Source organism: Embiotoca jacksoni, unplaced genomic scaffold (assembly GCF_022577435.1).
Source record: "Embiotoca jacksoni isolate LCO1_2020_lvr unplaced genomic scaffold, fEmbJac1.0.p SCAF_16, whole genome shotgun sequence".
Lineage (NCBI taxonomy): Eukaryota > Metazoa > Chordata > Actinopteri > Embiotocidae > Embiotoca > Embiotoca jacksoni.
In genome coordinates, this window is record NW_027185296.1 from 2997501 (window position 1) to 3015112 (window position 17612).

The 17612-nt window shown below is 43.5% G+C and overlaps 1 protein-coding gene across 2 annotated transcripts in view; it reads right to left on the reverse strand.

Annotated features, from left to right (window-relative positions):
* ssbp4 (single stranded DNA binding protein 4) overlaps window positions 1-17612 on the reverse strand; it is an 83018-nt gene that overhangs the window by 39979 nt on the left and 25427 nt on the right. The window lies entirely within an intron of this gene.

Here is a 17612-nt window from a genome sequence, read left to right on the forward strand (position 1 = left end):
GATAAATTTGGCGAGGCCTCAGTCTGGGCGTTAACTGTGGATGAAAGCCGCGTAAGTCTGAATGACTTTGACGAGATGGAGTAAAATGAGATTTTGATGTTTTCAGAATAAAGAAAAAACCACCAAGGACATTTTTATATTTTGTCTTTGAAACACAGAACAGACTAATTGTCTGTTAATATCTGAAGAGTATCTATTCATAGAATAAGACACGCACGATGCACGCACGAACACACACAAACACACACACACACACACACACACACACAGAGGACAACTTGATGACAGATGGAGAGAAATTAGAGGCAAAGTAGCATTAATATTCCATCTCTTAATAACAACTAAAGCCCCTCCCCCACCTCTGGCACCACACACACACACACACACACATACGCGCGCTGCGCCGCGTGCGCGTATGTGTGTGTGTGTGTGTGCGCAAACAGTCTTGTCCTAGAGAGCATTTTAGCTCAGCTCGAGACAAACAGGAAAAAAAATCTCCAAATTCAACCACTCCCATCCTCCTCACTCTTCCTCCTCTTCTTCCCTTCCCTCCTTTTCTGTCCCACCCCAAATCCCCCCCCCCCCCCCCCCCCTTTGCTACCTGGTCTCCTTCCTCTCCCCGGGTGCCCCTCCCCTCAGTGCACCCACCCACCCAGCCACGTTGCCCTCCAGCCCTGTAGCCTCACTGCAAAGTAGAGAGCAATCCCTTGGTGGGTCAGCCAGATTAAACTGCCACTGTAATCCGCTTGGCTTTCACCTCCTTGTCCTGAGCTGAAGAGAGCGAGGGATGGAGGGATGGAGAGGAGGAGAGGAAGAGGGACGGGCGGAGGAGTAATAAGGACAGAGGGATGGAGAAAGAGAACAGGAGGGGAGAGAAATTTTAAGACAGCAAAAGAGGAGAAGGAGAGGGAGGGGAGAGAGAAGAGAGGGGGAGGGCAGAGCTGGGGGAAGTAGCTAAATGACAACAAGGGCATGAAGAGAGGAAAACAAGGAGTAGAAAAAAAAAAAAAAGGAGAGAAAGCAGGAAAAACAGAGAAAAGCAGAGGGAAGCAGTACAGGGCTGAATTAAAGGAGTATGAAAAGGAGGAAGTGAATAATGAATCTCATAAAGGAAAGATATTAAGGACGAATGAGAGTCAAATAAACCGTGTTACGGGAGGGAGCGATGAAGGACAGTGGGGTAACCCTGGTTGCAGAGCCTCTGCGGCGAATAGAATGAACCAAACAGGAAACTATGTTGAAGCACGCCCTCGCAGTCCTGTAATGATGAAATTTGTTTTGTGTGAAACTTGGAGGAAATGACAACAGTCTCCCTCTTGACCAATCAGTCCCCCCGCCCCCTCCCACCCTCTAACCCACCATCCCCCCCCCCCCCCCCAACACACACACACACACACACACACACACCCCTTGGGGCACCTTTAAGTGTAATAATGAAAATGATTATACTGGATGGAGATGGGTGGCGAAATGTGCCGACCCCTCATCAGCAGTGTCTGAGATTTTCAAACATGAAGAGCAGAATGAGTCAATGAGGTTGTGAATGTTGTTTGCTCCTGTTGAATGTAAAATATTACAGATTGTACAGTCACTCCTGACATGGTTAATTTATCAATAAATATAATGATGTGCCACTGATATTTGCATTTGGGTAAACATTTGCGGTATGTTTTTGTGAAACCTGCTCGTGGCTATTTGCAGTGAGCTATTCATTTGTATCCAGACTCGAACCTGCAGTGACACATTTTTGTGGTTTTAAGTGCCAAAAACCATCTCAAAAAAGTTTTACATCTCCTCTCCTAGGGTTCTCTCTGGCTCGCTCTACCAACAACAGGCTGTTTTGTGTCCGTTTATTTAAGGTGCATTGACATCAAATGTTCTGAGTGACTAAAAGCCGGGGCCAACCACAGGTTATCTTTGGTCTTATAGCTCACTGGCTACGCGAGGGAATGACTGCATCAGTGAGAAAACAAATTTATGGAAGTTCAAACAGCACATTTGGACACTTTCACAGTATTTTTATATCACCCTGATCTGTTTTTAAAACCCCAAAACTATGCAAATCTGAATCTATACAATATGGGACCTTTAATACAAGTTATTTCAACTGAGATATTAAGGTCACATACAGGCTAGTCACTGTTGTTCCACACGACAAAAGTTTATCCTTGTGCAGTGCTCTTCTTGTAGAGCCACTTTGCCTCGGATTAAACTGTGAATGCGGTGGTGTGTCTGCAGAATTAAAGCAACAAGAGAAAACAGAAGACGCTGCACACATGCAAAGAGTAATTTGAAACATTAATGAGCATCTGCATGAGCATCACAGCAACATTAATCCAGTTATACGACAATTATGATCTTAATGGAAATAAGATAAACATGTTAATTTGTGTACATGACAGTTTCAATAATCAGTACACTGCCAGAAGCCAGTTTAAGTCCAACTGCACATAAATGCACTGAATCTCAGGACACAGGTGTAACGTGTAAATCTATCATCAGTCCAAACTTCAGTCTGAATGTGGGGAACTAATAAAAAAAAATGTATGAAAAAAAATCAGGACTAATTGAAGGCACAAAACTAAACGTCATACTTTATAGTAGTGTGCTTTTTCGAACACATTTATATTCACTGGGTACTTTTGCAAAGTCAGTTACTGTCCATCAATCAACCCATGCTTATTTTGTGCATGTGTCATGTGCATGACTGCAGGGTATATGGCAAGGATGTTAAAGTATAGAAAAGGAACAGAGTTAACAGGTATCCCTGTCCCCAACCCTCCCCTCCCCCCAACTTACCCCCCAGTTAATAACGAGAGAGAGAGAGAGAGAGAGAGAGAGAGAGAGAGAGAGAGAGAGAGAGAGAGAGAGAGAGAGAGAGAGAGAGAGAGAGAGAGAGAGAGAGAGAGGGGGAACGGGGGAGAAAGAGAGAAAGAGAGAAAGAGAGGGAGAGGCAGGAAGAGGGAGGATATCCTGCAAGGAAAGGCTGTGATATATGAGCAGGCCACTTCAAACAAGCAGGGGGAGGGGGACACTCCTACTCCAATAAAACCAGGGGAGGTAGAAGAAGGGGAAGAAAAGAGGCAGAGAGAGAGAGAGAGAGATTTAAAGAGAGGTACAGTAGAAAAGAAGAAAGTTGGAGGGAAGTTGGTGCCAGATGAGCCACAGTGGATGAATCTGAATGGGAGTCAGTGGGATGCCCCCACTTTTATAGCACAATAAAACCCCCAAAAGTAGAAAAAGCTGACCGGGCCCTGCCTGCAATACATGAAAATCTCCAAGATGGCGTGTTTAACGCTGAAACAAGGCCTGAAATCACCGAGTACATGACAAAAGCTTGAAACTAACTCCAACTATTTTATTTACTGGAGCGTAATTAAGACCATTTACAACCAGAGTTACAAATGACAAACATTTTTCTGGTCAGTGATTTATAAACACTGGGATTAGTTAGCTGTGTAGGCCATTGTATTATTAATGTATATTAAGTAATATTAACTGATCACCCTTTGTTACAGCCAACACGGTCTGTGCAACACCACAGCTGCTTCGGAGAAAGTCTGATACAGACTGAAGAGAAATATACAACTTATTATTCACCAGAGCTCCTTAAAATGATGGCATAAAACTTTATATGTGTCTGGCCAACAAGTTGTATTCATAAAGTCAAGTTTTTTGAAACTGTTTTTAAGATTCAAAAATATTTTTCTCATAGTAAAAATAATAAATGACTGTTCAAAATAAATGTCACAACCCTTCTTGAAACTCAAAGAAAGCGGAAAGCTCTCAACAACACACGCAAGTGGACACACACGTGGACGCACGCAGCCGTGTCCTACAAGAAGTGATTGATGAATTCAGGAAGGGGCTCTTGGGAAGAGGAAGTCCAGTCTGGGTCAAACTTCATCCACACATCCATCCATGGGCAACATCTGCATGCACTCACTGCAGTCGACCCCTCACACACACACACACACACACACACACACACAGGAACACGGTCCTACACCTATTTCAACATGTGATACTGCTCCTCTCATGCTGTTTACTATATAATGTCTTTCAACTGCCGTCACACAGCAGCAGCAGTGAGAGAGAGAGGCAGAGGAGGGAGGCGCAGAGTCAAGGTGAGCAGAGCGAGTCGGGCACGCTGGCACAGCGGCAGATCTACAGTTTTAGGCTCAGTGTGCCATTGTGGGCCAGCATGGGGCTGTTTCTGACAGCAGCCATTACAACAAATAATTGAACAGCAAATGAAGACAAATGATATGATTGCAGTGCGCGTCCCAGCAGTCAATCCACTATCTAGGTGGTTCCCATTCAAAGCCATTGATCACCTTTACAACCTAAGTAGCTGGCCAGGAAACTAAATGGTGGCGATCAATGCTATTTAACAGTTTATTGACTGCTGACTGGTTGCCTGAGATCAAAACAGAGAGAGGGGGATGAAGAAATAAGCAAATAGAGGAATGGAATGAAAACACATGAAATTGGAATCGGTTCCTTTGCTTCAGTGATGATAAATGGGAAAGAAAAACACTGAGACAGCAGAGAGCAGGGAGAAGGAGAGAGGTCGCATTTTTAGTGTTCGTGGCTGAACGTGCATGATCGTGTGCGTTTAATGAAGAAAGAAAGGGAGTGAGAAAGGCAGAAAAACAAAGAAAAGAGTAAAGACAGACACAAAGAAAGCTCAGTGTACATCAAGTCAGTTGTATCTAACCATTCCCTCCTGCACTAAAGGTTGTTGGATAGAGGTGGCCTGTGTTCTGGTACTTGCCATGGAGGCTGATGCACACCTGAAAACTCCACAAGTCAGTGTCGCTTCAGGAATAAATTAGCTCGAGAAGGAAAAATCTCACCAAAATCAGCCAGTGCTGTCTGCTCGCCTTTGTGCAGCTGATCATTGATGGAGCTTTCAAGTGGCGCACAAGCTGGCGCATGACAACAGCCGCTTGCACCGCAATTACATCCTTTTGACTGCGTGCTCCTTCTCGTGTGTTTCCACGGTCTATGTTTACAATGCACGAAGCAGCCGTCAGCTCATCAGGCCTTTGGCTGCGGAGAAAGCTTTGTGTCTGTTTGGCTCGTCACCTGAGTGTTGTGCGAGAGTCTTAGTTGATGAAAATGAGAAACAGGAACAGAGTGGAGGTTGTTTCTTCTCAGAGCTGACTTACACAGAGAGTGTCATGGAGTGAGTGGGGGAAACCTGCGCTGACATTTCTGTGTGTGTGTGTGTGTGTGTGTGTGTGTGTGTGTGTGTGTGTGTGTGTGTGTGAGGATGGGGTAGGGACATCCAACAGTCCCAAACCACTGTAGTGTTTAATACACACAGTAGTGTGTTACCATGGTGACTGGGCCCAGCTCTGGGGCCTGACTCATATTTGTGTGTGTATACGTTCATGTTCATGCGTGTGTGTTGTGTGCACTTCAAAGCCTGCACTTGAGAATTTACGAGCACGTGGATTTTTTTGAACCTTGGATCCAGTTCAGCTTAATTTGTGATTGTCGTCCAACTTATTATCCGTGTACATTTCCTGAAATTCACCTTAAAACTGAACACAGTTTGTGCTTTGAAACAGAAAAAAAGAGTGGCCAAGCTTCAGTGAATCACTTTGTGCATGTGTGAATGCGGACTTAAATATGGCTACAGCATTGGATGCAATGCCTCTAGTGTGTGTGTGTGTGTGTGTGTGTGTGTGTGTGTGTGTCTCTGTGTGTGTCTGTGTGTATATGTGTGTGCCTCCCTGCTTGCGTCTGTGTGTGTGTGTGTGTGTGTGTGTGTGTGTGTGTGTGTGTGTGTGTGTGTGTGTGTGTGCCTTTGTGTGTACACACTCCCCTTGCCTTTTCTCAGTTCAGCAGAACCTCATTAATTCAGCAGGAATGGAAATCATTTCTGCATGGAGTGCACAGGAGACAGAAAGAGATGGAGAGGAAGACGCATGGAAGGGTGGTGGTGGGGGTGGTGGGGGGTGGCGGGCTACAATGAATACTCAAATTTCTTCATTTTTCTTCAGTGAAAATCATTCAGTTTTTGGAAAATAACTTCTCAATAAAAAGCACAGTCAACTCGCAGCATTAATCACAAAGAGAATTCTAACCATATTTAGTCCAATCACAAAAAATATGGTGAGATTTTGTCATTTGGGAGACGAGTCGTTGGGAAATAACACGTGTCTAATCTCAGCCTTGATTTATTTAGATTTAAATCTCATAAGATTCATACAGTATGTCCTTAAAACAAACAAACAGACTGGACAAACAACCAAATATAGCAAACGTCCAGATGGATACATTAATAAAAAGGTAATCTTCCTTATATAGCAGCAGATCAGAGCAGAGCCTCCTCCATCCCTCCCTCTCTCCCCTCCTCCTGCCATCTCTCCATCCTGCGGCCCGCCACCAGACAATATGGAGCAGACAGTAATCTGGCCATGCACTGAAGAGATTACAGCATCCAACAGAACAGTTCAGCGCAGAAGAGAGCAGCTCAGTTCAGCACAGCGCAGAGCACAATCTTGCAGAGAAAACGAAGCTCCGGCGATTGTCCAAAACACGTCAACACAAAGCAGGAATCTATTATTATATCAAAGCAAAAACTGAACTGACCTAACTGCTCAACAGAGACCTTTCTCTTCTCTGTCACACTTGCAGAGCTGGTTGCACACACTCCTTCGGTGAAAGCTGACCTTTTCAGAGGGCAACAGAGTGCAGAGCAGTGGATCTCTATTCCAAATGTCAGTTTTTACAGTAAAGATCTGATGTGGTGGAAAAAAACAATCACAGTGCAAACAGCACACATAAGAGGAATAACACGTGTACTGTAAGCAAGCATGCACACACATTGTGTAACTTTTGGTCTTTGGATTCTCCTTTTTTTGTTTGCGTGCACACATTCATCCATGAACACACACACGAAAGCTTAAATAAGACCAAACACCCAGTCAATAATGAAACAGATGTGCTGCCCTATTTATCCACTGAACTTAATCATGAGAGATATAAATAACTGATCTGAAGGCTTACATCCAAGCAGCAGAGTCGAGGTTGGAAGTTCACACGTTGCAGTTGTTACTAAGTACATGATGTGGATTTTGGGATTTTCTGGCCCTTTCAGAAGAATTAACCCTAAACGGCAGCAGGGCGAGCCTCTGCCCCAGCTCCTGACCTTAAGGCTGGCAAATAGCTGCAATGCAGCTCACTCAGGGTAACAACATCCAATAGTCACATACGCACATGCACACACAGATACACTGAAAACAAATGTTGTTTTTAGCTTTATTATCATTACTGTGCAAATGATAAACCCTAACCAGCGGTTACAACCAGGGCTGTATTGATCATGAAATATTAACTGACAATTAATTGTCATACCAGTAATTGCGTTTAACAACTTAATTGTCTTATCTCATTCATTTTATGCCACTATTACAATATAAGCCTTATCATAGTTTAATAATGTATCTTCGGTGAAAGAAGCCATTTATTAGCTATAGTGTTAGCTTCGCAAACAAATCCATGATGTTAATGTCAATAGATGCTCATCAAAATGTCGTTGGTTGATTATTAAAAGGTGCCTCGAGATAAACAGTTGATGGCCCCAATTCTACGCTCATGTGCCTTTAAACCACAGCAAAAAAAAGGAGTGCACTGAGACCACATCAAAACCTCAAACAATGGAAAATGACGTGATAATAATGACGAAAATATGACTTTTCTGTTAGTTTTAGCCAGCTGTTCGTATAGACATCAACGGAAACTAATGGAACGAATCAAAATGAGGATTATTCTCAAATAAGTGCAATCAGACGATTATATATTAATTGTGACAGGCCTAACAGTAACTGTTGTCAACAGAGAAGCATCAACATCACTGATTCATAGTGTGTCCCTTCTTGAACTACTGATGGTCGGTGACCCCACAAGCCTTTTTCATTGGGAGATGAATCTGTCCTTTGACCATGAAGACTGCATCCTTTTCAATGTCGCTCAGGTCTTTACACACGTCCATTTGTCTTACATCCAAAACTACAAGAAACAACTGTTTGTTCACCTCTAATATGTCCCAGACCTTGACGTGTGCTATTGCTACGAGATAATTGATGTATTCGCTTCTTATGCGAGTGGTAGGAATGTTTTGGCAAATCTGTGTATGTGATATCACCACCCAATACACTTATACTGAAATACATTTGCAAACATCTATGAACATGTCTGCAGACAACTCCCAGGACTTGCACACTAATATAAGAAATGTAAGAGCATGCGTAAAAGCTTTAAGGTGTTAATACATGCGAGTAAAAACACAAGAATGAAGGTGTGGAGATAGAAAAAAAAAATACACAGGTTTGATTATAGCACTAAATTAGGAAACATCGAGGAGTAAAGGTATAAGGCTTGATAGAAGGACGGAAGCGGAGATGAGGAGATGATGAAGGTGTTGTAGCATAGAAAGGAAACCAAAAAAATGGAAGATGCCGTCCGCTGTTGAATTTAGTCGATGGGTAAAGGTATACTGAGCGAGAGAGAGGACAGATGAAGGTGTAGCCATAAAAGGGCTGAAGTTGTAATGGTGGAGAGAGAGGACAGCTGAAGGAGCCAGGTGTGGCAACAGTCACAGAGGTAATCAGTGGGCCAATGGGGAGTCATTCCACTCAGAGCGAACGGGCTGCCGAAGTACCTGGAATAAAAATAATCATTACACTGCATTAAAGTCACTGTCTGTAAATACACCCTGGGCAGCAGTAAAGCACGCTCACTGTGGCCCCCACTATCAGGACACCTTAACGCATGCACATGTGAATATCCAAACACGCGCGCATGCAAATCACATAAATGCAAATATTTCTGAGGATGTGAGTACATCTCGCTGCACAAATGGTGTGAAAAATCAGTAACTCCCCTGCTGATTCTGTGCATTCATCCTGTCATTACAAAGACAGACTTTTAACAGAAACAAACTGTTTGCCAAATATAACTCAACCAGCTCAAAGCACGTTCATTATCCCCCTATAACTTATAAGTGTTATTTTAGCAACAGAAACCCCAATAGAGGCTTGAATTGGATCTCTCTCACACATTTATTCCGCCTCTCAGTATTTCTGCCTTTGGAAAATGGGGATTAAGTCTGCATTTAGGAGAATTTAAATTGCAAATAAGGCTTTGTAATTGTTTTAGTCTTTAATCCTAGCAGGGAGGGCCTCACTGTAATGCAAAGTTGAGACAGGCGAACATTTCAGGCATTCATCTGAGGAAGGTCTGTGTTTGTGTCGCCACTCGCTTCAATGAGACTTAATAAAAAGGGTCCAATAGGCATCGCACACACACACGTAGACGCACACACACGGACACAAGCAAATACAATAACGCACACTCGCTCCAACCCATGGGCTTAGGGCGGCCAGTTTATTTTGGTTGTGAGTTTGGGTGCCCAGCTGGTACTTGAGACTGGTGGACTGGCAGAGCAGTAGCAGACAGCAGACACACACACAACACACACACACACACACACACACACACACACACACACACACACACACACACACACACACACGCAGACACACACTGCGTGCCAGGGACACACTGTGCCAGGCTGCTACGTCTGCCAGCTACAAGCCTGCCCACTGCTACAAAGAGAGGCAGAGGCAAAGGAGAAAGGGCAGGACGGTGTGTGTGTGTGTGTGTGTGTGTGTGTGTGTGTGTGTGTGTGTGTGTGTGTGACAGAGAAAATGAGGAAGTATGTGAGTGATATGAAGAAATGAAAAAGAAAAAAAGTGAGTGACTTAAGAAAAAGGATTGTTACAGTGTTTAAAAGGATGAGACTCAAACCCCGACAAGCAACAGAAACAGGACTCTTAAGTTGAGGGGGAAACTGAAGCTCAAGTTACTTCCGTCTTACTCACTTCTTGAGATTGCCAAAATAATTGAGTCTTTAATAATTTCTCGAAGCAGTTTAAATGTACGATCCACCATTTTCATTTTAACTCTGTGTCTGCTGTCAAGTTACTCCAAGTGTCATGAGAACATGAAGTTATGAATGCCACAACATGTTGGTCGCTGAGATAACAAGTCATCAGACTTTCACAGCTCAGGTGATCTTGGAGTTACACTGGAAACCAAAAGGGACATTTTTGGGAGTTTAAATACAACAGTCAAAAGCACATACCATGCACACTCAGCATCTTGTGGTGATACCAACCAGTGGTTTAGTGTATCCATGAGGATGCTCTTAAATCTACAAACACCCCTCCTGCTGCTGCACTAGTACAGTGTGGACTTTCCACTCGGGACTCACCTTTACAGTTTCAGTTTGACTTTTGTTAAAATTTCTCAGATTGTCAGGCCAGATGAGTGACGCTGAAGTGCGTATCTGAGTCACATTCACTTATTACCCGACATACAAAGCAATGACCACACAGTTTCTGACTGAATAAAAGCAAGCTTCGCTTATTATTCTCCTAAATGGAAGCTTTAACTGAACATCAGTTGAAAACGAGACAGTGAAGCACTTTAAAGAAAAGATGCACATAACACTTGATCAATCACAGGGTATCAGGAAGTAATTTTCCCCCTTTTGATTTGTGTCCCACCGACTGAAACTAAACCTGTGCCCTTGGTACCATCATATCTGATTAAGTGTGTCACTTATATAACTTGGGTTATTTTCTTTGTTTGTGGAATCGCATCGTATTGCATGTTCTATAAAACAATGAAATACATATTGTATAAGTAATCTAAAATATCTAATTTAATCCATAATGTTATACAGTCTTAAAAGCGTCCTCGCACACGTCCACACAACGTCCCACTTCTGTCCTCCACCAATGCAGTTTGCCAAACACTAAATCTCAAGCTCAGGGACCTGTACGACAGCAAGCAATCCAGCTTGACTTTAAAGTCAAACTTTTCTCATATTCAGTCCACTACAGCAGCTCCAGGGTGAGCTGATTTAATTTAGGAACTTGGCAAAAAGAAGAAAATGGCCCCTCCACTGCCAGATAAACCAACAGGAGTGTATGTTTAAAGATAGATTTCACTCCCTGGGATCTGCCTGACAATCCTCGCAACCGCCGTCACTGTTTTAGACCTAATGGGGAACGGCAGTAACGGGAGTGCTCCAAGCTTTTCTCTGGGAAGAGAGAACAGCGGAGCTCCACAGCTGGAAAAGTCGCCTGTAAATGAGCAGAGTTGCTTCACTTTGAAGAAATTTAGTTGGTAAAAACAGTAGAACGGTAAAACTCCAGTTAACTCAACTCAACACAACATTATGAGAAGCTTATACCAGGCTCCTCTGCCCTCTGCTCTGAGACTTAGAACATGAAATAATAAAAACAGAAAGTCAGCAGAGGTTGCTAAAGGAAAGTTCAATCTAAGCAAAGACAGCAGAGGAATCATGATTGCTGTAATTAATGTCATTTTGTGCAGGACAGTGTGTTTTTACACAATGAATAAGTGGATAAATGGATGCGGTTTGGGAGTCACCAGTGTCGGGGAACTTCAAAGATGGTGCGAGAGAGGGAGTGTGTGTCTGTGCTTGAATGTGGCACAGTGTGTGTGTGTGTGTGTGTGTGTGTGTGTGTGTGTGTGTGTGTGTGTGTGTGTGTGTGTGTGTGTGTGAAAACACAGACAGTCAGGGGATGCAGCCTTGGCAAGAGAAACATCACAGACACCTCCAGCATGAAAGGTCGCCCTCAAACTTCCAACCCCCTGACAAATTGCTCACTTCAATTCTCCTCAGTAAACTGGTTACAGTTGAGGCAAACAAGTGATGAATGTTGCCTTTTTCTTTTTTTTATTATTATTGAACAATAATTTATTTTCTGAAAATGACTAAACTGAAACAGAATTGGCAGCATTCACCCCAGTTTCATTGGGAGAGATAAACAAATGCCCCAAGGAGTTCTCACTATTTCCCAGAATGTAGTATTCATTTAAAAGCATTCGTTTAAATTTTATGGATGATGATGTTGCAACTAAGAGGGTATTCATGGGTAACTGGGTTAGGGAAATTAAAAGGGAATGGGTTGGAAATCGGCATGCAAGAAGGGAAAGTAAACGCTGCAGGGTTTGGCTTCTACAATAACTTTGCTCAGGCGGATTGATGGCATTTACGCCGCTCTGGATAGCAGGATGCAATGCATAGCTAGTAACAAAACTCAGATAAAGTACGGAAAATGCAGACTTCAAAAAGAATCCCCCGTGCCTTCAGACAACTCTTTCTTCCTGCAAACTGACACATCTCCCTCCTTCCTTCTCCACTTCCCTCTTGCTTTCCTCCTCCTCCCCCCCCCTACTCTTCCCCCCTCCATCACATGTCTTTCTGTCTCTGTCCCTGGACTGTTGTCTCCATCTGCCTGTCTCCGTGTCTGTCTTCTGTCAAACACGGATCCAGGAACTCGTGCTTACAGAGTCAAGATCAAATGCTAAACTGCAGCTCAGTTTAAGCTTGCCCAGAATGAACCTACGAGGAAGGGAATCATAAACAATATTTGATCTTCTGCTTCCGTCACTTACAGACCTCCAGCCGAACACACACACACAGCTTGAGGGCAGCACTTTCAGGCTTTGTTGCCTCCCTCAGATACGAAAAGGTATACACAGACAGAGGAGCCGACTGGCCTTTTTCATTTAGACTGTAACAACGGTAAACAACGGCACACAAAGACAGCGTCCTCTCGCTCAACGCCCGTCTGCCTGCAGCCTGCACTCCACGCACTGTTTGATATTAAAAGACGACACAGGCGTGAACGGAGGAGGTGGTGGTGGTGACGGCAGGAAGGTAGAAAGACAGATAGGGACGGACAAGAATGGAGACACAATGTTGTGGCATGCTGTTTGTGTGTAGGCTATATTTAAACTGAAAACAGCCAGGAGAATCTGTATGAAGAAGATATCGCCGTGCCAATGCAGACTCCATTCCTCCGCGCTCTTTCTCCCCTCATCCCTCCATCCATACCTACTCTGCCTATATTATGGATGTTATTATTATTCCTGCATGTCGTCATGTCGCCCCCGCTTCTCTCCTTCCCCCGAGCAAGGAAGCGGGCACTGCTGGCACCCAGCCAGATTACCCAATCAATCTCCTCTGAGAGGGAGGGTGGAGGGAGGGAGGCAAAAGGAGAGAGGGGGAGGAATAAGAAAGAGAGCGTGGAACACAGAGGAAAGGAGCGGCAGGAGGGGGTTGGAGGATGGTGAAGGGGGTGTTGGCGGTGAAAAAGACCTGAGAGGAACTGAAGCGGGAAAAAACGGTGCAGGATGAGTAAATTTTGTCTTTTGTAAAAAAAAGAAAAAAAAAGAAGAAGAAAAAAAAAAAAGAAAGGACAAAGACCGCTGTGAAAAGGAAGGAAGGTTTGTAGCAGACGTGTGGTGTTAAAATAAGGCAAGTGAGCACCTGTGAATCGCACTGATGGAAAACACACACGCACACGCGCACGCACACGCACACGCGCACACACACACACACACACACACACACACACACACACACACAAATCGTCCAGACAAAGGCTTGGCCATCAACGGTTGTTTACAGAGTGCAGCTCCTCCCCTTGTGCCACCTGTTACTGTGGTCGAGCCTAACAAATGTTTAACCCTCTCAAAGAATCCCCAGGCAACCGCCAACAGTGCATCTCCATCGAGCTACAGTCTCCACACTGCATGCTGGGGGCACGTCAGATCGGGGCTGCAGCACATATTTCACTCATCTTTTTGTTTGGATTCATCAATGTAAAGCTAGTTACTCAATCATTTGGTCAACTGACAAAAACATTTTAAATTTTTGGAGGCATTTTTCAAGCAAACGTGTGTTTGTTTCAGCATCTCAAAATGTGAGGATTCTGTGTTTCTTTGTTATATTATGAGTCTTATAAGATATTGGAATAAATATCTTTGGATTTTTGGAATCATGGTCAGACAAAACATTTGTAGGTGTCACTGGAAAACAATGCTGGGCATATTTGACTAAGTTCTGACAATTTGTTGACAAAGAATGGTGTGGTGCTAAATCTGTTTATCATATAGACTGTCAGAAAATAGTAAGACAAGCCCATTTCACAGAGCCCAAAGTCAAATTGTTTGTTTTGTCAAAACACATTTTTCTACAACACAAAGATGTTGAAGTTGAAGTGATTTAGAAGGGTCAAATTGAAAAACTTAAATGTGAGAAGCTCAAATCAGCAAATACCTGTCATTTTTCCCTCATATATTGAAGCAGTGATTAAATGATTCATTGAAACTTCCTTATTCCTTATTCCTCAACCCCTCATTAAATTCACAGATGCATCCATACTGCTTTTCTTACCACGTTCTATTTTTGGACAAATGTTCTAAAGGAAAACATCCCCAGATTTCAGTCCTCCAATTCAGCCATTATCATGACAGTTTTCATCAGTAAGCCAAGAGCTGAGTGGAGTCAGTGAAGCACTGCGATGTGAATGACGCACTTGTGCCACTAAATCTGTGACACTCCGCAGGCAGTGAACCCGGATTGGCATGAATCGCAGATGTTTGGGGTTGCGACCTCTGGCTGGGGCAAAGCAAAATGTCTGCAACAACAAGGCCGAGTGTATCACCTCCTGAAAGACTGTTTGTCTGTGATTGCAAGTGCGTGCATGTGTGTCAGAGATTCAGAGATGGAGAAAACAGAGACTCATTCTTCCGCAGGCTTTAATGTGAATGACAATATGTGTGTGTGTGTGTGTGTGTGTGTGTGTGTGTGTGTGTGTGTGTGTGTGTGAGTCTGCTTGCCTGCCTCCCTGCCTGCTCGCTCGTCAATATGTATGCTTTCTTCATCACAAAGCTCATGTGCTTTAATCATTCATATTGAGTTACTAAAGACGTGCCATGTTCTTATAATCAAACACGTTTCCTCAACAAAGTGCTTTTTTGAGGAACATCCAAATTCCAGCAGAAAAGAGGACTATAAGATGTGCGGATCTCTTTTAGGAAATAAACATGATTAAAAGGCAACGTGAGGAGGAAGGACAGATACACAGCGCCAACAATTAAGACGACAAGAGAGAACACTTGAATTACTTTACAGAGGTACAAGACTTCAGGCTGTTCCAGCTCTTTATGATACAGTATCATCTCGCTTACTTTGAGTATGTGTATTCATCTGCATCAAAGTGTGGGTGTGTGATATGCACACAAGCGTGGCTGCATGTGGGAGTGTTTACGTGTGAGCTCGAGTGTCTATGATAGCAGATTCACCATTCAAGGGTGAAGCCAACCAGCTATCCAGCTAGTCAGAGGCCTCCAGTTCTGGGAGTGCGGCCAGGGCTCCAATCCCACCACATTCCCCTGGATTAGCTGTCAACCAGTCCCCAAATCTGAGGATTAGCACATTATATTCCATTATCTTCCCCAAACTGGAGAGTGTACAAAGTCTACATCATTGCTCTCAGTGGGGGCCAGTAGGACAGGACTGAGTAAGAGGTGCCTTCAAACCGGGCCAAATTGAGCCAATCCAAATCTGTAACTAAGACTGTACTCTGGCTCAATGTTGCCTAGCAACTAAATTAGTTCGAGGAAACAAATAAGCAAAGTGTATTTTCTAAATATCAATTTAATCGCACTGCGCTGATATTTTCTCATTGTTCTCCACAACAAACTGACAGCAGAGCTGCAAGAGAAAGCCATAAATTATATTTCAAAAAAGCATAAATAAAAACAAACCAATCCGGTTTATCTCGCACACATTCCTCTTTCACTGTTCCTGCTGAGCGACACACAGAGTGGAGTGTGTGCGACTCCTGGGAGCCGTGTTGTTTTTCACTCTGTGATCCTGGTGGACTCGGGGGAATGAGGGAGCCGTTATCAGCAAGGGGCCGTGATAGAGACTTGATCAGGCCGTCGGTCTGCGGGGACCGAGGAGCCAGAGTTAATCAGAGACAGACAGACCCCTCATCACCCTGGGGATTCACACGCTTCGACCCTGACACCCTCCCTCTTTTTGTCACGCAAACGCACAAAGACACACGCACGGGAACAATCACAAAAGCAGTCGCGCTCGCTCACACCTTCTGCATTTTACCGTTGTCGGAGCCCCCGACGCCGACTTCACTGTCATGCTGACATGTTGACTATTACTTTGGATTAAACCTGAAGCTCTACATTCGGCAATAGACCAAATCAAAGAAAGAACCATTTATAATATTCCTTTATTTACAAAATGGCATCATTAAAAAGCAGCAGCCCCTTGAGTCTGTCATTACTACCTCCTGCTGTGAAACCAAACACTTGTCAGTGACCAAACTTTGTTTTTCTCCAGTGAAGATCAAAGTGAAAATATTAGTCAGAATTTTTGGGAAATGTGTAAAAACAAAAAAGCAGATATGCAAACATGTACAATATTTTCATTTGATGAACTTGTGAAACAATCGCAAACATTTCTGTCAGTGCAAACAAGATAAAGATAAGAGTTTCCAAAAGACCATTTTTACGACCTTAACACTAACGGGGGAAAATTGAAAAACTGCATTTTAGGAAGTTCAAAGCTAACAATTTCTCTCTTGCAAAACAAGGCAACAAATTAAATCAGCCTTCTCCGTCCAGCAGTGCACACACCTTATGAACTTGAGCCAGGTCAAAGGTCAAACAACACTGTCTTAGTCCGTGAACTACAACTAATTTGTGTATTTGTCTGCACAAATAAGCTGATTAAACTTCTTAATATCATCTTTACTTCAATATTTCAACTTCTAAAGGGGAGTTTAACTTTACATTTTGTCTCCAGTGTCCAACACACAGCAGCAACAGGGATTCTGACTCTCAGCTGACTGATTTATGAAGCCAAAGCCTGCAGAAAAATATGTTTTATACGGCGGCTGAATTCAAAGCTAGGAGTTGAGCCATATATTGACCAGGGCTGTCAAACGGGAGCCGTTAAAGAGCTGACGAGCAGGTATCCAGCTGGCCTACCTCTGGAGAAAGGTGTAGGAAATTATATGGCATTTAGATTAATTAGACACAGTTGTCAGATTTAATTAACTACTAGGTTTAATTAACCATGTAATTAATCTTATGGTGGTCCAACACACGCACACACACAGACAGACAGGCGTAGAGACCCACACTTTAACTAGTCCCCACGCAGACATGTATAGTACATCCACAACAAATGTAATCTGTTCGTCCGACAAGCGCTCACACTTTTGCCGTCAAACCTCGTAAGAGAGTTCAACTGAATGGGTGACTGGCTACGAGCTAAAACAGCCTGAATGAAATGCGTATGGTAAGAATAGCACCTCTAATTCATTTTAGGTTTAACTTCTGTCCAGGTGGAATGATAATCTCGTGGCTGAAGCAGTCTGTCCAGTCAAAACATACACACACGTGTAATCCTTATTCAAATATATACCAGGCAACCTCATGCAAATATTTATGACAGTGTGGACAAGACAAAAAAGGTGAAAAATGGAAATTCATTTTGAAATTCGAGCTATCAGAAAGTGAGGAGGTGAAGCTCTTCAAACACGGTGTGTGTGTGTGTGTGTGTGTGTGTGTGTGTGTGTGTGTGTGTGTGTGTGTGCAATAGGTTACTGATCGACTGGTCTACCTCTTCAGAAGATGAGAGGGTCAAGGGGGCCACAGACCCTGACCTTTCATCACCCAGT